The 22,578-nt window shown below is 47.6% G+C and overlaps 1 protein-coding gene and 1 long non-coding RNA gene across 4 annotated transcripts in view; one reads left to right on the top strand and one right to left on the bottom strand.

Annotated features, from left to right (window-relative positions):
- The window catches only part of MTHFD1L (methylenetetrahydrofolate dehydrogenase (NADP+ dependent) 1 like), a 1,409,858-nt gene that overhangs the window by 657,520 nt on the left and 729,760 nt on the right, over nt 1-22,578 (top strand). The window lies entirely within an intron of this gene.
- Nucleotides 1-22,578, bottom strand: part of LOC146821500 (uncharacterized) — a 223,604-nt gene that overhangs the window by 180,053 nt on the left and 20,973 nt on the right. The window contains exon 2 of the long non-coding RNA XR_014963179.1: nt 3,009-3,084. This is a non-coding gene — a long non-coding RNA (uncharacterized LOC146821500). The remainder of the gene's footprint in view (nt 1-3,008; nt 3,085-22,578) is intronic.

Here is a 22,578-nt window from a genome sequence, read left to right on the forward strand (position 1 = left end):
ACACCCAGCCGCCAATTAGGATGTCCTTTATTGTTGCTCTATGAATCTTATCATGGTACTCCTTTGACTTTAATTGATGTTCTAGAATTCTTTCTTTAACTTTAAGCTGGGAATCCTGCACTTCAACCACTTTAGGACTTCTTTCTCTTTGAATTGTGAACTTAGGTGAAATTGATGAGATACAATGTCTACCCCTCATGAGGAAAAATGGAGAATATCCAGTTACACTTTTGGTTGTATTGTTGTACGTATTTACTCTTTCTTGAGTAAATTCTTTTACTGGAAAACCTGCTGCCAGTGCTAATTGAATGCTTTCCTTTAAGAAACTGTTTACCCTTTCCACTTGTCCATTCGATTTAGGCGAATAAAAGGGTGTTTTCTCTTGCAGGATATTTTTTTGCTTCAAAAGTGTTACCATCTTCTCTGAGACTAATTGTTTACCGTTGTCCGATACTAATATTTTTGGTAACCCTTCTACTGCAAAACAAGACTCCAAAAATGTAATCACACAACTGGAGTCGAAGATTGAGACAAATTTGAAATGGATCCACTTACTGTAATAATCACTCAAAACAATCAAAAATCTTGAATCATGTTCTAAAACATTGAACGGACCTGAAAAATCAATTGCTAATGTGATCCATGGAGAATTCGGAATTTGAACTAATTGCATTTCTTGTACACGTGGCTTCCAATGTTTGTCAGATCTAAGACAAATCGCACAGCTATCTACAAACATGTTAACATCAGCATCTAAACCTGGCCACCAATAATGATCCTTTAACAATTTTTTAGTCATAGTTGATCCCAAATGGTTTTTGTGTGCAAGATCTATTAAATGTCTTCTTATTTTAGTCGGTAAAACTAATAAGTCCCCTCTTAGGATAAAACCATTATCAATACATAGTTCATTAGCAACATGAAAATGAGTTTTGAGATCAGCAGATAGATTTCTAATTGGAGGCCAATTACTCACTATATATTCCTTAACTTTAACTAGCACTGGATCAATGTCTAACAAACTCAACCATTCTGCTTCGTCACAAACTTGTACTGATTGATTGAAATCATTTAAACAAGACACAACCCATTCAGTGTTCATCAACTCTGGGTTCAGTAATATTCAAAGGTAATCGTGACAAGTCAGCTCTTACATTGCTTTTGCCTGAAATATGTTGTATTGAAAAATTGTACTCTTGCAGTTTTGCTAATAATCTTACTAACCTTGCTGATAACTTTCCATTACCTCTGCCATAACCATCCATTAAAAATGTTAATGGTTTATGATCAGTAATTAACTCAAACTGTTTTCCCCATAAGTACATTTTGGGCTTTTCTACTGCCCATACACAAGCTAGTGCTTCCCTTTCTATTGTACTGTAATACATTTCTGCTTCTTGCAAGCGTCTAGAAATGAAGGCAGTTGTGTGTACATTACCTTTTACCTTCTGTGTGAACACTGCGCCAATGCCAACTGAACTTGCGTCAACTGTAACAATGTTGATACCTTCAGGATCATATGGTTTTAATGAAGGAGCAGAGACAATGGCATTTTTGATATTAGCAAACGCGTCATCTTGAATTTTAGACCACGTAAACTTTTCTCCTTTGCGTAATAATACGCTCAAAGGTTCGACAACATCAGAGTAATTTTCAATAAAACGTGAATAGTATTCGCTGAGACCCAAAAATGATCTTAACGATTCTTTATCATTGGGTACAGGAGCATCTGTTATGGCTTTTACTAAATTGAGTTAAGGTTTAATTCCCTCACCACTAATAATGTGGCCTAAATACTCTATTTCAGTTTTTAAGAACTTAAATTTTTCTTTAGAAACTGTCATACTCCTTTCATTTATTCTGTCCACAACTGTGTCTAGAATTTTGTTATGCTCTTCAATGGTACTGGCATGAATAAGGATATCATCTTGGAATTTCTGTACACCATTTATACCATTTAAAATACATTCTATAAGCCTCTGGAAGACACTTGACGATGAAGCCAATCCAAATGGAAGTCTTCTAAACCTGTATGCTCCTAATGGAGTTATGAATGTCGTATAATCTTTTGATTCTTCTGACAATTTGACCTGGTGATATGCCGATTTGAGGTCAATGAGAGAAAAATACATTGAACCATTAGTTGCTGCTAAAATCTCTTGGATTTTTGGTAAAGGATAACAATCAACTAAAATGTATTTATTCAAAGATCTCAGATCGGCACATAGACGCACCTCTCCATTTTTTTTTTAATTAAAACTATGGCAGAAACCCACTCTGCAGAATCAGTTTGTTTGATCACCTCTTCATTAACTAACTTGTTAAGAACATTTTGCATATCTGATTTAACCGATAAAGGAATTGACCTTACCTTATGTTTTATTGGAATTGCACCACTCTTTAGTTTAATGGTGTGTTCAAACCCTTTAACGCACCCAATTCTGTCTTCAAACAAAGATACATACTTATTCAACACCGTTTCTACATTATCTACAGAAGAAACTGGATTAGAAGAAGAAATTGAGAACACCATAGAATCATCCAAAACAATAGGGTCCTCGGCACCTGGCTTTAAAATAATTCCCAAACGTGCCAAATCCTTCCATCCTACACTATTTCTGCCACGCTCTGCAACATAAACCTTGGTAGAGATAGATCTTCCTTTGATGTTTAAATTATCCTGAAAATAACCCAACATATTGATGTCGAAGTCCCCAAATGCCTTGGGGTTGACATCAGAAGCAAGAAGATCTACATGCGGCCAATATTTTTCATACTTTTGGTCAGATACAATCGTAATTGGCGATCCAGAATCTGCCATAATATTCAACTCCACTATACCAATATGTGCAACGCCCAGTGGACCTTTTAACAGAATCGCATTGATCACCCAAAGTTAGAACAATATTTGAGCACATATCTTCCTCGAAATCTTCTACAGTATTGACTTTAACTTTAGTATATTTTTGTGCCCTGAAATGTTTACACACACCAGCAAAATGCCCTACCTTGAAACATTTCGTGCATTTCTTTCCTTGAGCAGGACATCCTGTGTAATCTGCCTTGTGATTTCTTGAACCACACCTAAAACCGACAATCACGTTAGTTTCTGAATTATTAACCAACTTACTTCTTTTGTCATTAACATTTACCACTTTCTTGTTTTCATGAAGAGAATAAATATTATACTTAGAATTACATTCCGATGCCAGTTCTTTTGAACTTTCAAGAGATCTTTCGATGCCCGTAGCAATATCTATTGTTTCCTCTAACGTTGGGTTCTTGCACGCTAAAAGTCTGTCCTGAATTTTCTTTTCAAAACAATAAAAAACAAATTGGTCTCGACTATACATATCAACCATTTCATTAAAATCACATTTTGTTGCCAAGACTCTTAGACATGCTATGTATTCTTCTATAGTCTCGTTTTCTAACTGTTTGCGCATGGCAAAACGATGTCTGACAATCATTATATTTGGTTCTTCACCAAACTGCTTCTCTAATCTTTTGATAGCTTCCTGGTATTCATCAAGTGGTATAAACTGACCAGGTTGCGCCTTATATTCGGGTAAACTGTCGAAAATCTCCTGACCTGCTGCACCTAACAATCCAAACATAATTGCTTTCTTCCTTTCAGGCTCGTACTCCTTCCCATCAATTGCGACCAAGTAGTTCTCAAATGCACGAAACCAATTTTTCCATTTCATCACTGGTTTGCCTGGATCTATTAAAAATGCAGCAGATGCACTAATGTTCGAATTACTTGACATGTTTACCACACAGATGTTTTCAAATTTCTTGAAAGAACAGTTAATGTTTATAAATGTTTAGAATTTTAAAAAGTCTTCAATTTTGAATGTATTCTCTAATTTTTATAATAGCCACTTGTCAAATAAATTTGAAGGTTAAGCAAACTTCCGACTAAATCTTGAAGAAGAAAAAAAAAAATTATTAAATAACTTATGAACTGTTTTAAATATATTTTCCAATGACACACTCAATTTTAATTGTCAAATGAAATTGCTTATTTTAAATGCGAAGCGTTTTCGGTCTTAAAAACGTGCATCTGAAATTTACCTTCGTAAAAGCTTTCCGTCTTGCATCATTTCTTGATAACAATGGCTCAAACAGCAGTTTCGCGCACAAAGTAAACAAAATGGAGTCACGTAGCACGTTACGCAAACGCGCATTAGATAAGTTGCCTTACTTGTACTCGCAGCTGACGTAGAAACTGTCAGATCTAAACGAAAGAATTTGACAGTTGCACGTGACGGTTAAAGTCTGTTATGTCTTCTCATTCACGATACCTCACGAATGAGCTGCCAGAACACAAATGACAAAATGCCCAAACTTTATGAACTTGACGATTTGCAAGCAGAATAGAAATACGTAGAAACTTGCCTTGAAGAAGACTTCAGCGACCTTCAGTTATGCCAATAACCTTATTCAAATCGCTGCCGGTAGCTAAACGCTACGAAGAGGAAACAAAGTTTGTGAAACAATCTCCAACTAAGCACCCGGCATGCTAGTAGAACCCGTGTTCTGCCCCTGCTATGTTAAACTCCTCTGTTACGCGTGTACAACTTGCAATGACAACCGCGTGTGAGATGAATTTACCTTCTACAAGGCGTTGTCTTCTTCTCACGGGTGCTGCACGACGCGGTCGATGGATCCAGCAGACTCTGTAACATTCACTCTTTCTCGTGGTTGTTCAGAAGTATCAGTTTGTCGGAATAATTTCTGTGTGTCACGCAGCTTTGTGACGTGTTTCCTTCAGCGGCGTGCTGAGACTGACTTTGCCTAACTTCCTATCCACGTGGCTCTCCATAGTTGCCATGGGAACCTGAAGCTAATATCGCAATTGTTTCCCGTTTGACAATACACTTCTTCTAGTTGTCTGTCATCACGGCTAGGCTACCTCAGTGAAATCAAGGTCTTTATTTGTCAATTATGGGGCGAGCAATTCGGCTTGCTTTATAGTGTCGAGCATCTTGTCTGCTCTTGTTTATGCACAGTCTGTACCGTCTTCTTGGAGTTAATGAGTTGCATCAGGTATCCTTTATACACAATACATGATCTCGCTCATTTAATTCAGTCCCTTCTCAGTAGTCCCCAGTCGCAGGATAGTTTTGGCTTCGAATTTGGATAATAGGGTGTCCGTGTTCTTCCTAGTGACATATTTTAATACTGTCCACTTAATGTCGTTCGGGCCTTGACCTTTATCTACACAATGTTGAACCATAGGTGCATTTGGTACTTTGTATCTTATGCGCGAACGGTGTTGACTGATTCTTTTCTTTATTGGCTGTGTAGTCTTGCCAATATAAGCCAGTTGACACTGGCAAATAACACAATAAATTACATTGGTTGTGTTAGTTTGTGAATTCTTCATGTTGGATCCTTATATTTCCGTAGTCAAATTTCATACCTTCAATGGTACTGGCACATGATGTACAGTTTACACAGCGTCAATGGCCTTTGATGGGAGGCAGCACGAACAGTGTTTGTATTGATGTCAAAGTTTTTTTTCACCTTCGTGTTTGCATATACCCGTTTATCCTTGATAATTTTGTTTTTCTTGGGAGCAAATACTGGTGTGTCTTTAAATATCGCCAGACCTTTCACTGTGTGCCAATTTCTCTTGACGATTTTCTTGACCTCATTTGTTATTCCAGAAAAGGTAGTGACGCAAACCAATGGTATCTCTTTTGTCTTCTCTTTGGGGATCAGTAGAGTCTCTCGTGGAGTGTAACACGCACGTTTCATTGATCGCTTTACCAGTTTTCTTGGATAGTTTCGATGGACCAGTTTTTCCAGGAGGACTTTGGCGTTCTTAAAGTAGACCTACTTTTTAGTGCAATTGTGCCTAATTTTAAAAAACTGGCTGTATGGCAGATTTTCACGTAAGTTCCGTTGGTGAAACTGGGAAAATGCAGGAACGTATTCCTATCTGTTTGTTTTGTGTAAAGGGTGGTGTATATTTAACTCCTTCTTCATGTCTCACCCGAAGGTCCAGACAGTTGATCTCGTCTTTGCTTGAATTAAGCGAGAACTGAATTTCTGGATTCCTCTGGTTCAGCCATATTAGAAATTCTGATAGATCTTCCAATTTTCCCCTCCATAACATGAACACATCGTCGATATAACGACACCTGATCACTATATGGTAGCACTGTACCAGTGCCTAAAAACAAATTAGTGGAGGAGAGTATAGTCCTCAGAGGTGCATTCAGCTATTATACTTTTGCTACCAGAAAATGAGATAGGCTGCTTTAGTTAGAGTACATTTTTCTAAGGTGCCTTTTAAGGATGTCCATCCGCATGTAAATTAATGTTATTGCTGATTGTAGATGCCGGGAGAGTCTCTACAGACACCAATTCAGACGCCGTTTGGGAACATCTATCCTTATGTTCCACCTGTTCAGCAGGCTGTGGAGGACTGGGAGGGGTCTGAAGACCCTCGTGCAGCTCAATGCGAGTTAGACCCGGACTGGGATGAGGATCCGGGATGCAGGTGACCAGGATTATACTCCAGAACCTAGCGCACTGTCTCCTTCTACCGTGGCTACGGAGGAGGGTAGTTCATATTCTATGGTGTTGCGTAGGGCAGCCGAGGCTCTCCACCTCGAGCTCCCTACTGTGGCCGTCAGGACTAACCTCCTGACAGAGGTGCTTCAGCCAGTTTCTACTTCTACGGAGCAGCTGCTGCCCATTAACTATGCACTCTCAACGTTCTTTTGGGCTCCTGGTCCAGGCCCAACACAAGACACGTGGCCCCGGGCGACCCAGTTTTCCTCTCCCAACACCACACCCCGAGAGCTTGGTTGTCCAAGCCTCTGCATCCCCCGAGCGCGTTCCCTTCTGCACCTCCAGACAGGGAATCCAAGAAACTGGAGCAGTTTGGGAAGAAGATCTTTTCTTCCGCCAGTTCGGACCTGCAGTCTGTGAACACTGCATGTCTCTTGAGCCGTTATTCTCATTCTGTGTGGGATACGATTGCGCAAGTGCTGCCTCAGTGTCCGGTGGAGGCTCGGACGATACTCTCTCAAGCTATTGCTGAGGGGAGGGATGCAGCAAAGTTCACTGTCCATTGTGGTCTTGACACCGCCGACTCGCTGGGCAGGGCGATTTCCACGACAGTGGCACTCCGTTCCTTCGCCTGGCTGAGGACTACTGTTTTCTCTGGGGATCTCCAGAACACTCTGATGGACATGCCATTTGATGGCATTCGCCTTTTCTGCAACAAAGCAGATAGTGTGTTGGAGCGCTTTAGGGACTCGCGGGCTAAGGCCAAGTCCCTGGGCCTTTCCGCCACACGCCCTCCTCCGCCTTCTGCTTTTCGCTCCTTTCATGGCCACGGAAGGGACGCCTGACACGTTTGCTTCAGAGCCACAGGCCTGCGCAGCAACAGTCTTAGCGTGGACATAGGATCCACCGAGGTGGGTAAGGGGGCAGCGGGTAGGTCAGTCCACCTCCACCCCGGCCACCACTGCCTCTAAACCTTCCTAGCCCGGTCTTTCGGGCCCATCAAACTCCAGTGGGCGGCAGGATTCGACATCACCTTCCCCACTGGCGCACCATCAATTCGGTCAGGTGGGTTTTACAAATAGTCCGAAGGGGCTACCCCGCCCCTCTGAGACTACCCCTCCAGCCATGCCACCTCAGTATCACCGCATGTCGGGTACCACTTGTCACTTCTGCAACAGGGAGTTGTGGCCCTCTTGGCCAAGGGGGCCGTCAAGCGCATTCCAATGCCAGAAGTAGGTTGTGGTTGTTATTCCCACTACTTCCCAAGAAGGATAAGGGTCTGCGTCCTATCTTGGACCTCAGGAACTTCGATCGCCTCCTCCGGAAGGAGAAGTTCAAGATGTTGATGCTTGCTCAGGTCTGGTCTGCCCTCGGCCCTCAAGACTGGATCGTGGCGTTGGACTTGCAGGACGCCTATTTTCATATTCCCGTCTTGCTGGCCCACCGGCGTTACCGGTGTTTCACGGTAGGCCACGAGCACTTTCAGCTCTCCGTGCTCCCTTTTGGCCATACCAGCGCCGCTCGGGTGTTCACGAAAGTGATGGCGGTGGTCCCAGCTCATCTGCACAGATCAGGGGTTTCAGTCTTCCCCTAGCTCGATGACAGACTGTTGAAGGCGGTTTCCCCCCAGACAGTCGTCTCCCACCTCCAGACTATGGCTGACCTCCTGCATTTGATGGGTTTCTCCATCAACGTGCCGAAGTCGCACCTGATTCCCTCTCACAAGCTCCTCTTCATCTGACCGGTTCTGGACACGACGCGGTTTTGGGTCTATCCTGCCGAACAGCGAGTCTGGGATATCTGAAAGAGACACGTTAGTGATAGATTCCTTACCTTGGAATATTCCCCAGGCGTCGGTCTGGATCCGGAAAGTTTTCTGCTTAGCAGTACTTCTGCGCGCCAGTAGGTGGCGCCATGCGGCTCCGCGCCAGTCACCGGCGTAGTGCATGCCGGGATGACATCACGGAGGTTACTTAGGCACCACCCATGCGCGCTGACGTCCGTTCTTTATTTTTCCGTGCTGAAAGCGCAGATAAGGATTGAGCACGTACCTCGGTCATTTTTTTACCACTTTTTTGAGACCTTTTGTCTCCTTCTCTTGTCTCCTGGTGCACGTAGGGATGCCTGGCTTTAAGTCTTGTGGGTCATGTCACCGTAATATGTCTATGGCGGACCCCCATGATGTCTGCCTCTACTGCCTGGAGACCGACCACGACTCCCAGGATTGTCGGGTCTGCCGTGCCATGGCCCCGAAAGCATTACGAGAGCAGCGCCAGAAGTTGCTGGCGGTCCGGCACTCCTCTCACCGCCGCTCCGGGTCTAGGGGCCGTTCACGGGACCGCTCGCGGGACCTCTGCCATCGCTCCTCTCAGACTCTAAGTCTTCACCTTCAGATTCCTGTAAGCGACGCCATAAGAAGAAGTCGAAGAAGCGTATCAGGTATAAATGGCCGCCCACTGCTCGTCACACCAGCAAGTTGCCCCAAGGAACTGTGGACGATGTAGTAGCGACGGCGACTACGCCTATGCTACGAAGTGTATGAATATGTATGTGTCGCATTAGCCATCCCTGGACACGTGTTTCGAGGTAGTTGCCTCTCGTCAGCAGGGAGTAGGTAAGTGTAGTGGGGTGCCGCGTGGACTGCCAGCAATTAAAAACAGGTAAAGTACCTTTCACGGCGCGCAGGTGCTGGTCAAAGACTCGTCAGTCCGCTGGCTCAGGAGAGCCGTAATGTATCCGGTATAAATGGCCGCACACTGCTCGTCACACTTGCTGGTGTGACGAGCAGTGTGCGACCAACTTTTGCATAATTTATTACGGCTCCCTTGAGCCAACGGGCTGACGAGCCTTGGATCTGCACCTGCGCGCCATGAGAGGTACTTGACCTGTTTTAATTACATTTTGGCAGTCCACACGGCACCCCTTTACACTGACCTGCTCCCTGCTGACGAGAGGCAACTACCTCGAAACACGTGTCCAGGGATGGCTAACGCAACACATACTGTTCTTTATACATCGTGGCATAGGCGTACCCGCCGTCGCCACTACATTTACCACAGTCCTTTGGGGCAACTTGCTGGTGTGACGAGCAGTGTGCGACCAACTTTTGCATAAGTCGAAGAAGCGTGTTCGCTCTCCGACGTCCCCCCGTCGCTCCCCGGAGGCGGACGTGGGGGACAGGAGTTCCGCCCCTGCAGCTCCTCTGTAGCCTGGGAGTCCCGCGGCCTACCCGCTATACCCGGGTTCGTCTGGCTTCTCCCGAACAGCGGCAAGAGTTTCTTGCTGCCTTGGACCGCCTGTTTAGGCCTCCGGCTCCCGCCGGTGTGCCTGCAGTCCCCGTGGCCCTGTGGCCCTGTGTCCAGATCCTGTTGACCCGGCGGCACCGCCTCCGGCGCCAGCCCCAGAGCCACTGGATCCAGCGCCCGCAGCTCCGGCCCTGGCACCACAAGTGCAACACCGCTGGCTCCGGCCACGCCCTTGGCCCCAGCGCCGCCCTTGGCTCCGGCCCCAGTGCCGTCCCTAGCTCCGCCACAGGCGCTGTACTGGGTGCAATGTGATCAGTTAAGCATGTTGGAATTTCCAAGGTGGCACTCGCTCGGCGACGCTTTTCATCGCGAGTGGAGTTGCGGACTATTGTACGCCTTTCCGCCTGTACCACTTCTGCCCAGAGTGCTGAAGAAGATTTGGCGCGACCGGTCCCAAGTCATCCTTGTGGCTCCAGATTGGGCACAAAGATACTGGTATCCCAAGCTACTTAGCATGGCGATCGATCCCCCGATCCGCCTGCCTCTTCGGGAGGATCTTCTGTTGCAGCAGCAGGGAACGGTCCTCCACCCGAACCTGTCCAGCCTCCACCTCCATACGTGGAGATTGAGCGGCGACAGTTGACAGCTTTCGATCTTCCTCCTGAAGTCTGTGATGTCATTCTGGCAGCCAGACGTCCCTCCACTAAAACGGTATACGCCTGCAGATGGATCAAGTTTGTGGTATGGTGCACAGCGAAGGCTGTGGATCCCTTTTCTGCCCCTCTTTCTGAAGTCCTTCTGTTCCTTTTTTCTTTGGCCCAGCAAGGCTCTGCTCTGGGCACTATCAAAGGTTATCTTTCGGCTATCTCCGCCTTTTTACAGCTTCCAGATCAGCCTTCTCTTTTTAAGTCCCCGGTTGTTAACCGTTTCCTGAAAGGCATTACGCACCTGTTTCCTCCCGTGCCATTCATAATGCCTCAATGGGATTTAAATCTTGTCTTGACAGATCTGATGTGCACTCCCTTCAAGCCCCTTCATAACTGTCCTTTACGTCTTCTCACTCTCAAAACTGCTTTCCTGGTAGCGATCACCTCTGCCAGAAGAGTGAGTGAACTCCAGGCTCTTTCTTCCAAACCTCCTTTCCTTTCTGTTCTCCGGACAAGGTCCGGAGAGACGGCTTCTTTGGCCGTTCTGTTCTCCGTGACTTTCTGGTGTAATCTTTTCGCAGACCCACCACTGGGGTTGGTATTGCTGGAGTATCTATTCTATGGTAAGGAATCTATCACTAACGTGTCTCTTTCAGATGCACAGTTACTACTTGTGTAACAATATATCTGTAAGAAACTTTAATAGTGATAGATTCCTTACCGCCCCACCCATCCTCCCTGTTCTGCGAACTGGTTTCTAGGGTTAAGGTCATCCCTTTCAGGGCCCTAGATTCTTGGCACCAGTGGTCAGTTTCTTGCATGGCCCTGCGTTCCTGGCACGGAAAGTCGTGTACAGAACTGACGTCAGCGCGCATGGGTGGTGCCTAAGTAGTCTCCGTGACGTCATCTTAGCGCTTAAGATGCCACTGACTGTCGCGGAGCTGCAGGACGCCACCTACTGACGCGCAGGGGTACTGCTAGCAAAACTTTCCGGAGCCAGTCTGACGCCTGGGGATATTCTAAGGTAAGGAATGTATCACTAACTAATGTCTCTTACAGATATATCGTTACACAAATTGTAACTTGTGCATCTGGACTACTTTTGTAGGTATGGTAATATAATACTCAAGGTGGGTGAGTATTCGGCACCAAGGGAGCACCCAATACAAAATGAAATGATATTGATTAGCTGTGGTGCATACTATTAATGTATACTTGTTGATGTGCAGGTCGAAAAAGCATATCCACCAGTTGTTTCTCGATAAGTTTGCCATGTTTCGCCTCAATTCGACGCAGTTGCCATGTACTGCTTCCACACGTTGAGAATGCTGAAAAAGATATTCAAGTGGCTACCATCACCACAAGGAAAACAGTCACCCAAGCCCTCATCACCGGTAGATTGGGTTATGGTAACTCCCTCTGTGGGAACAGCCAACCAACTCTCATCAAACAAAACACTGCATCCAGACTGGTCCACACATCTCCCACGCTGGTCACATCACATCACACCACACCTGAGGGAACTTCACTGGCTCCGAATACATAAGCATGCACACTTCAAGCTCCTCACCCACACATACAAAGCATTACACAACCCAGGCCCAGCTTACGTGAACAGCTGTGTGCAATTCCACCAACCCGCCACACACTTACTAGCACGTATCTCACATATACACAAAAGCAGATCAGGAGGTCGTGCATTTTTTAACATAGTTCCTGAAGTGTGAAACAACCACCCATACCACATTAGAGCCTTCTTCCTTCTTAAATTCCACCACAAGCTGAGTAAGTACCCTCTTCCCCCCGAGGCAAGAATTGCACCTACCAAGGAGCCAGGTTTCCCTCACGAGGGAGAGTTTGCTATATAAATGCACATAACATATCTTTTCATTATTATGTCTTCAACCAGTGCAGATTGCAGCTTTGTGTGCCCTCTCCACATATTCATCCTTACTCTTATCTAGATAATACGATCCCTTCCATTTATTTGTTTTAGATCCCAACCCCATCTACCTTGATCAGCATCTACACCACTACTGATCCAATTGATATTGCCCCTAGACACACAGCCAATCCTTGTCATCATCCCCAAGTACTACGACCCATTGTGATCACACATCCTTCTGCTCTTCTTGACCCTCCACGTGTGCATCAATTAAATCAAAGCGTATTACCATTTACCACCTTGTTCAATTTCAATTATGGGAGTGCCCATCAACACGAGTGGCCATAGAAAATGGGGCAGAATTACTGATGAAGGCCCATGTTTTCTGATTCTCACCGATAATTGGCTCAATATCACTTCCTCACCTATCATTGCAGACTCTCTCATAAAAGGAATGCATGCAGTTTAGGGGAAAAGTTTAAGATGGTAGTGGGAGTGGAGGAAGTCCTTCTCTGCCCCAGCTCCACAACCAGTTAGAATATCTCCAGATCACCAAGTAAATCCTTCAATTAATTGCACTAGGGAATCTTCATACAAATAGTGGAACAGTTGCATCTTGGCTCCCTTTTCCAGGCAAACGAGCACTGAGGGAATCGGCTTCTGCGGCGTCGGAATCTATTGACCTGCTGTATCTAAAGAAGAGATTATCCATTAGCTTCTAGATTGCTACATTGGGCCAGGATGCTGTTTTTCCCTATCTATTACGGCAACAGACCCAGGATTGTGTAATGACATTTTAAGGGTTAGGGTGGGATGCAATCCAATCTACTCATCCTGCACACTCAGGATCAGAGTACAGAATAATAGTGGTCTCTGCCCCTGCCCTTTGAAAGGTAAATGTACCCTTCTGCATAGTCTCATGGACTGTCTTTTATTTTGCAAATAGAATCAAGATTTTTAAGACCTCTGTTTTTTAAATATGATGCTCTCCATTGAAACAAAGCTGTGGAACTATTGTCCGAAATGCGGCATCTCGATGTGGCAGTTGGAATCGGTTTTTAAGATCTGTAAAATAAAATTTTGATCATGAAACGTAGTGATTGGAGGGAGGGGGTAGCCAGGAGGGGGGTCCTTTTAAATGTTTTTAAAAATGTAACCGCTAAGCGTGCTTTTTCTTTAGAATGTTTTATGTACAAATGTCTTAATAAACTTGTTTCTTAACTTGAACCTGAACCTTCAATTACTTGCAGTTAAAATCACTATACCTCTTTTTTTGTATACACATATGTTGCCATCCCTGGAAAAATAAATAACGTTCCTTCTTCCCTACAGGGGCTCTTGATATGGGATAATACATCTCAGTGGTCTTAAAGGGAGTGTTTTTATTTGAGGGTCTTAACATCTAGGCAGGTGTAGTAAATTGGCGCAGTTCATTTAATACTCTTGGATTTTTCGCATTTCACTAACCTTGTTTTTGGCTATTATTGTGAGTGAGTCTCACCACCTAAGTCCCATTATAAATTTGAAGTAAATTGACGGAAAGCACTAACTGCCAGGGTCGGCCTTTTCAGGTAAGGCCACTAACACGCAGCTAGGATAAGAGGTTCTGTGCTGGTTACACATAAGCATTTGAGTGCCTGCATGTGTGAGCTGTACGTCTGAGACTACAATTTAAATAGGCTGGTACCTGCACACAGGTAGCCTGTCACAGAAGGGACCTGTCAGGGATTGGTACAGATCTGAGGTTGGTCTTATAATGTGAGTGGGCATTCATAGGCTAAGTCTTTAGTGTTTAGTGAAGGTCTGTTGTGCTTAACCTGTATTACAGATATCTGAAAGAAACACGTTAGTTAGATTCCTCACCTTAGAATATCCCCAGGCGTCGGGCTGGATCCGGAAAGATTTCTTGTCCGCAATACCCTTGCGTGTCGCTAGGCGTCGGCGGCGGCTCTGCATCCGTCGTCGGCGTCGTGATTGCTGGGATGACGTCGTCGGAGTACTTAGACGCCGCCCTCGCATGCTGACGTCAGTTATTCTTTTTTCCGCGCCAGTAAGCGCCGATCCGGGAAGAGCATACCCTTTTAGTAATTTTTTAACTAAACGTTTTTGGACTCTTTTCGTTCTCTTGAAGACATCGAATCTGGTGCCGGTAGGGATGCCTGGCTTCAAGGCTTGTGACTCCTGTCACCGACTTATGTCGGTCACGGACCACCACCGCCGGTGCCTCTTTTTCCTTGGGGCCGACCACGACGCCGAGTCATGCCTCGACTGCCGGGCTTTGACTTCGTAAGCTAGGCGGGAGCGGTCCCGCAAACTAGTAGAGTACCGGCAGTTGGCATCGCGCCGCTCAAGGTCCCGGTCGAGGAGGAGGTCGAGGGACCGGTCGCGGAGCCGCAGCCCCCACCCCTCATCGGGGTCCAAGTCTTCGAAATCCGGTAAGTCGAAGCACAGCTAGAAGTCGAAGGCGCGACATTGCTCTTCTGACTCCCCTCGCCGGTCGCGCGACTCGGCTGAGGGTTTGTGTGGCACCACCTGCGCGGCTCCGGAGCCGCAGGAGTCCCGTCCATCCCCATACCCTCCGGTCCCTGGGACGGACACGACTCCGGTGGAGGTCAGTGCCTTCCTCATGGCCATGAGGAACCTGGCTCTGCCGTCGACGCCTGCCGGCGCGCCTTCGGGCCCCGCAGGCTCGACTGGGAGGCCTGGCGAGCTGGCCTCGCTGGCTCCGGCGTCGACTCCAGTCCCGATGCCGCAGGTCCCCGGGGGATCCAGGTCTGGATCTCAGTCGGCACCGGACGACCTCACGACCTCACGACCCCGGCGCCGACTCCTCCGGTGCCACCCCGGCGCCGTCCCCAGACGACCCCGTTCCCCAGTTTAGTCCCGGTCTGGGCACGTCGTCGGAGCGGCGCCATTCGGCGCCGCACCCGACGCCAATGGGTGGCAATTTCATCTTCCGCCCGGCTCTGATCATTCCACCTGTATACCAGGAATCGGATGACGGTGATGACTGGGAGGGGTCTGAGGACCCACTGGCCCGGCAGGGCCACTTATCTCAGGACTGGGCAGACGAGCTGGGGGATGCCAGTGGTCTTGACACCTCTCCTGACACTGGCTTCATCTCTCCTCCGACTGTGGCTTCGGAGGAAGGTGCTGCATTTTCTGTGGTGCTGCGCAAGGCAGCCGAAGCCCTTGGGCTCGAACTGCCTGCTGTGGCCGTGAGGACGAACCTCCACACTGAAGTGCTTCAACCATCAGCCAGCTCCTTGGAGCCTCTGCTGCAGTTCAATGAAGCACTCATTGATGTTCTGAAGGGCACCTGGTCCAAGCCCTCCCCAGTTCCTCCTGTGGACCGGAACGTGGTCCGGCGCCACCGCCCTGCACTGGGCGACCCCAGTTTTCTGTCCCAACACCCCATGCCCGAGAGCCTGGTTATCCAAGCCTCTACCTCCCAGACCTCCTTCCCGTCCGCTCCCTGGATCGGGAATCCAAAAGACTAGAACAGTTTGGGAAGAAGCTGTTCTCCTCTCTTAGTTTGGGGTTGCGGTCTATCAACACCGCGTGTCTTTTGGACCGTTACTCCCACTCCCTGTGGGATACGGTGGAGGACGTGCTGCCCCAGTGCCCGGAGGAGGCCCGGGCACGACTCGCTCAGGCTCTTGCTGAGGGGCAGGATGCGGCACGGTATGCAATCCGATGTGGACTTGACACAACGGACTCGCTGGGCAGGGCAATGTCTACCACGGTGGCGCTTCATCACCACGCCTGGCTGCAGTCCACGAGTTTTTCCGGTGATGTCCAGAGCACCCTCATGGACATGCCCTTCGATGGCAGTCGCCTTTTTGGCGACAAAGCGGATAGTGCGCTGGAGCGCTTTAAGGACTCCAGGGCTACGGCCAAGTCCTTGGGCCTTTTGGCCCCGCACCTGCAATCTTCTGCATTTTGTCCCTTTCGTGGCCAAGGAAGGGGCGCCCCCTCATGTCCGACTAGCCACAGGCCACAGAACCAACCTCCACGCGGTCGCGGACCTGGATTCCACCGAGGCGGTACAGGGGGACAAAGTGCTGGTCCGTCCACATCTACCCCGGCAGCATCCGCCTCAAAGCCTTCCTAGTCTGAGCTTTCAGGCCCATTCCACGCCAGTGGGAGGCAGAGTTCGCCATCACCTGCTCTACTGGTGCACCATCACATCGGACAGGTGGGTGCTGCAAATCGTCCGAAGGGGCTACTCCCTCCCCTTCGAGGTGACCCCTCCAGCCATGCCACCACAGTGCCACCAGATTTCGGGGGATCACTTGCAAATTCTGCAGGAGGAAGTTACGGCCCTCTTGGCCAAGGGGGCCATCGAGCGCATTCCTGGTCCAGAGGTAGGTCATGGTTGTTATTCCCACTACTTTCTGGTTCCCAAGAAGAGCAAAGCTATCTTGGACCTCAGGAGCGTCAACGCCTTCCTCCGGAAGGAGAAGTTCAAGATGCTCACTGTAGCTCAGGTTCTGGCTGCCCTAGACCCTGGAGACTGGATGGTAGCGTTGGACTTGCAGGACGCTTATTTCCACATCCCCGTCCTGCCGGCCCACCGGCGTTACCTGCGGTTCATGGTGGGCCAGGAGCATTTTCAGTTTACCGTGCTCCCCTTCGGCCTCACCAGTGCCCCTCAGGTGTTCACGGCGCAGTTCCGGGCCTATCCTCCGGAACAGCGAGTCCGGGATATTCAGGCTCTGATTCCCATCTTTCGGCCTCTATCCCGTGTTTTGGTCAGGTTGGTGCGGCGCCTTCTGGGTCTGATGGCCTCCTGCATCCTGTTGGTGCATCACTCCAGATGGCGGATGCGGGCTCTGCAGTGGGACCTGAAGTTTCAGTGGGCCCAACATAGGGGCAACCTGTCAGACCACGTCCTGATCTCGGAGGGCACTGCGAGTCATTTGCAGTGGTGGCTCATGGACCGCGATTGGGTCAGTGGCTGATCCCTCTCCCTACCCCAACCGGAGCACGTAGTGGTGACGGATGCCTCCCTTCTGGGATGGAGGGGCCACATGGGAGAGGCGGAGATCAGAGGCCTCTGGTCTCCGGCGGAGTCCCGGCTCCATATCAACCTTCTGGAGCTGAGGGCGATCCGACTTCGACTGAAGGCATTCCTTCCCTCTGTCCGGGGAAGTGTAGTGCAGGTGTTCATGGACAGCACCACCGCCATGTGGTATTTCAACAAATAAGGTGGGTGGTATTGTGGACCCTTTGTCAGGAGGCTCTGCGCCTCTGGACAGGGCTGGAACATCAGGGCATCACCCTGGTGGTTCGACATCTGGCGGGCTCTCTGAACGCCAGAGCAGACGAACTCAGCCGCCGGTGCATGATGGATCACGAATGGAGTCTACACTCGGACGTGGCGCGAGGCCTCTTTCGGCAGTGGGGAGAGCCTTGGTTAGATCTATTCGCCACCGAAGAGAACGCGCAATGTCAGCAGTTCTGCGCATTGGAGTTTCCATGGCGGCACTCGCTCGGGGACGCCTTTCGTCGCGAGTGGAGTTGAGGTCTGTTGTGCGCCTTTCCGCCTATACCACTTCTGCCCAGAGTGCTCAAGAAGATCAGGCTTGACCAGGCCCAAGTCATCTTGGTGGCTCCGGATTGGGCACGAAGGTTCTGGTATCTCGAGCTACTCAGTCTGTTAATCGATCCCCCGATACGACTGCCTCCTCAGAATAGACCTCCTGTCGCAGCAGCAGGGGACGGTCCTCCACCCGAACCTGTCCAGCCTCCACCTCCATGCGTGGAGATTGAGCGGCGGCAGTTGATGCCATTTGACTTGCCTCCTGAAGTCTGCAATGTTATTCTGGCAGCCAGGCGTCCCCCCAGAAAATCGGTATACGCCTGCAGGTGGAACAAATTTGTGGAATGGTGCACAGCAAAGGCTGTGGATCGCCTTTCCGCCCCTCTTTCTGAGGTTCCCCTCTTTCTTCTTTCCTTGGCCCAGCAGGGCTCTGCTCTGGGCACCCTCAAGGGATACCTTTCAGCTATTTCTGCTTTCTTACGGCTTCCTGATCAGCCTTCTCTTTTCAAATACCCTGTTTCTCGATTCTTTAAGGGCATTACTCACATGTTTCCTCCTGTCCCTTTTGTAATGCCTCATTGGGATTTGAATCTAGTGTTGACCTATCTGATGTGCGCTCCCTTTGAGCCACTTCATAATTGTCCCCTTCGTCTTCTGACTCTTAAGATTGCTTTCCTGGTTGCCATCACCTCTGCTAGAAGGGTGAGTGAGCTCCAGGCTCTATCTTCTAAGCCTCCTTTCCTGTTTGTCCATCCGGACAAAGTTGTTCTCAGGACTCGTCCTTCCTTTCTCCCTAAGGTGGTAACTGCCTTTCACATCGGCCAGTCTGTTACACTGCCCACCTTCTTTCCGCCTCCACATCCCTCGAAAGAGGAAGAGAGGCTCCACCGTCTGGACCCAAAACGGGCGCTGTCCTATCTGGACCGCACCAAACAACTCTTTGTTGACTGCGTGGGCGCTAAGAAGGGGCGGGCGGTGCACAAGCGAACCATCTCTCGGTGGGTCATTTTGTGTATCAAGGCCTGTTATTCCTTAGCTAAAAAGGAACCCCCTGTGGGGCTGAGGGCCCATTCCACTCGGGCCCCAGCGGCGACCGCTGCCCTGGGCCGGGGAGTGCCCTTGCAGGACATTTGTCAGGCAGCAACATGGGCCTCTCTGCACACGTTTGCCAAACATTATTGCCTGGACAGCCAAGTCCGGAGAGACGGCTTCTTTGGCCATTCCGTTCTCCAGGACTTCCTGGTGTGATCTTGGTTCGCAGACCCACCCCCGGGGTTGGTATTGCTGGGGTATCTATTCTAAGGTGAGGAATCTAACTAACGTGTTACTTTCAGATGAACAAGTTACTTACCTTCGGTAACGATATATCTGTAAGAAGCATTAGTTAGATTCCTCACCGCCCCACCCATCCTCACCGTTCTGCGAACCGATATCTAGGGTTAAGGTCATCCATTTCAGGGCCCTAGATTCTTGGCACCAGTGTCGGTCTCTTGCATGGCTCTGCGTTCCTGGCGCTGAAAGCTATGTAGAAGAACTGACGTCAGCGCGCGAGGGCGGCGTCTAAGTACTCAGACGTCATCCCGGCGATCACGACGCCGATGACGGACGCGGAGCCGCAGACGATGCCTAGCGACACACAAGGGTATTGCTGACACAAAATCTTTCCAGATCCAGCCTGACATCTGGGGATATTCTAAGGTGAGGAATCTAACTAACTAATGTTTATTACAGATATATCGTTACCGAAGGTAAGTAATTTGTTCTTCATCCTGCAGGGCAAAGGATCGCCTCAAAAGCTCCTGAGTGGGCCATCAAAATCATAGTTTCCTCCTGGAGCTCCAAGGAAGGGCACGTGCACCACCAATTACCCTGGATTGTGTTTGGGAGGCTGCAGGGAATGTAGCAGCCCCCGAGATGTTTTCAAAGAACATTATACTAAGTCTCCGATGCTTTGTAATAAGAGGCTTACAGCTAATTCTCAGCAATCTTGGGCTTTGGCGTGAGGGGACACCTGTTGGTGCGTCCTGTGGCTTCAGTAGCAGCCCAGTAAAAGTGAAAAGAGACTGGGACACACGTTCATTCATTCCTTTATTAACAATGTGTATGGTATACATTGCATGGTTTACAGTGTATTGAATGATGGCACTATCCCCATTGACTTTAACGGTGGGTTATAACATGTCATGCATATTGGTACTGTTCTCACTGATTTCAACAATGATTCAATGTGAAAATATAACATGTTGCCAGTTTTACTAGTATGGTGACACACTAACAAAGCAGTAGGCCTGCCTTATTCACAATGGCAGTCCCTTATGTGGCAAGAGTTCATCTGGTGTAGGTTTGGGGATATTGCGGCAAGATGATCAGCTCACACTAATTTACATAAATCATTATTCTCATTGCAGTCAAATTCAATAAATTTCATGGAGACATGTATTCAATTTTTCGATAGACATCAACTAATTAAGCAGAACAAGAATTCTATGTTTTTAAACATCGGAGACAATACACCATTGTAAGAAAGTATCACGTGACTGAGCCCTGAAGTAGTCCTGTGAAGGGACGAAACGCGTTGGCTACACCGTGAAGAATATAAAAGAATAAAGGATTATCGAAAAATTGAATACATGTCTCCATGAAATTTCTTGCATTTGACTGCAATGAGAATAATGATTAATGTAAATTAATTTGTGTCTGGAAAATAGTGTGTGTGCTGATCATCTTGCTGCAATTGTATGTGTAAATGTATTCACTATCTGGAAATTAGGAGGGCTTTATCCCATCCCATAATCGTTGCACCACATAAAATAAGATCCCAACTATATAATAAGTGCGGTACTGTGTCTAAGGCCTCCTTGTAAATCGTTAGGTTTGGGGATATTGTTATAGGGTTCAGGACCCACTAGGAATGTTTCGTGATATGAGGGTGTCACCAAAGGTATTTCCGTCTGCTTGATTGTACAAAGTTGTAATTTAATGCTTTGTATTTTGTGTGTAATAAGTATGTTTCCTTTAAAAAAAAAAAAGCACTGACTGGACCATTATTTGAGTGTTGTTGCATGAGCCGGGGTTACAAGCCGACACGCTAAGTAGGCCATAGACAGCTCTGCCTCTCTACCCCGAAAGTCTAGTGCTACAATGGAGTACTTGGCTCCCAGTAAAAAGACAATTGCGGACTTATTGCTTGTGAAGAACTTGCATCTTTCACAGCTAATAACCTAAATTCTTACAGCCGACAATTAGACAGATTCAGTCACTGAATGAATTGTCAAGGGCAGATCTACTTGGTCTTGATTTTGTGGTCTAATCACCCAACTTGCCCTAGTGTTTACACTGAAGTTCTCATGTGGCTTTTTTAAATCCCAGCGCTCAAGATCTCCGATTACACACCTCTATCCTGGCCTAACCAGACTCTTTAATTAAGGGACACGGTCTACTGAGAGGGTATACGTCTACCCCAAGTACAATCTTGTACATGCAGCAACTGTCCAATCTCTGAACAGTCTTCACTCCTGTCCTCCAGCATTCCCCCCTCCTAAATTCTCACCCATCTTAGTCCTGCTTGTATTGTGAATCTCTTGGAGTCTGCTGTGATTAACTCCATTTGTCCTTCCATCTCGAATCATAATGTGCCTCACAATTTCCAATCCTGCTTATTCCCTTCACTAGGACTTTGAAATTACTCTGCTGTGCATCAAGAGGGAGCTATGCATTTTCATCAACAAATACCGTAAAAGACAAAAATGCCTTGCTCCTTCAGCGGCCTTTGACACCATTGATCATAAACTTCTGCTAGACTGTCTGGCTTCTTATGTCTGCTTGGGTGGCACAAATCGTTTCTGGTTAACAATTTATCACCTTCCAAGTAAGCTGTGCTCCACCTTGTGAGTCCCTTCTACCTTAACTTTTAGAATGACTCGAGGCTCAGCCCTATATTCAGCCCCCTTCATCATCCCCCATGACCCCACATGTTCATAACCTCTATTACTATGACGGTAGCGACCACCTGGATGCGAATGATATGCAGATCTACTGCATACTAAATTAGACAGAACCAGTTATCTCTGCGGCACAATTGATGCTGCTTTAATATAAGAAGGTGAAGATCCTGCTTCTGGGCCAAGCTGACATCAGCCTCTACCTTTCACCTGTACGAAAAGTATGCAATCTGCGTCTTATTTGATAAGGACATTGCTTTAATTCCCCAAGTGAATGTAGTTACTAAAAGCACCTTCCTCACTCGCTTCATTGTGCTCTCCCCCTAAATATTGTTAGTATTGGCTACAGTGATTTTGAGCCTAGTGTATTTTCATAGCTTGCCCACTGGTCTCTGCATGTCCACACTGGACAAGCTGAAAAATGTCAAAGGTCATGCTGTCCAACTCATGATTTCTTTTGACTAAATGACCTCATCTTGCTTACTCCAAAGGCATTGTGGTGACTCCCCATCATAGAACAATCAAAATGTAACATTTTGTTATGTTCTCTACAAAGCAGTTTGTGGCCACTCTCTAGGTTACAAAACCTACCCTAAAGCTTCTGACCCTCTGCTATGCCAAGCTTCTAAGATTTTGGAGGCAATCCATACATGTACAAGGCTCGACTTGAAGGATTCCTAAAATTATGAAGGGGATGGGCCAGCTGTATCAAGTCAGATGATTTCATCTTAACCATTTCTTCACTGTTAATGGATTCAGCCCATCATCTGCCACTCAAATGTCCGGT

The sequence above is a fragment of the Triturus cristatus genome, chromosome 6, assembly GCF_964204655.1.
Source record: "Triturus cristatus chromosome 6, aTriCri1.1, whole genome shotgun sequence".
Taxonomy (NCBI): Eukaryota; Metazoa; Chordata; class Amphibia; order Caudata; family Salamandridae; genus Triturus; species Triturus cristatus.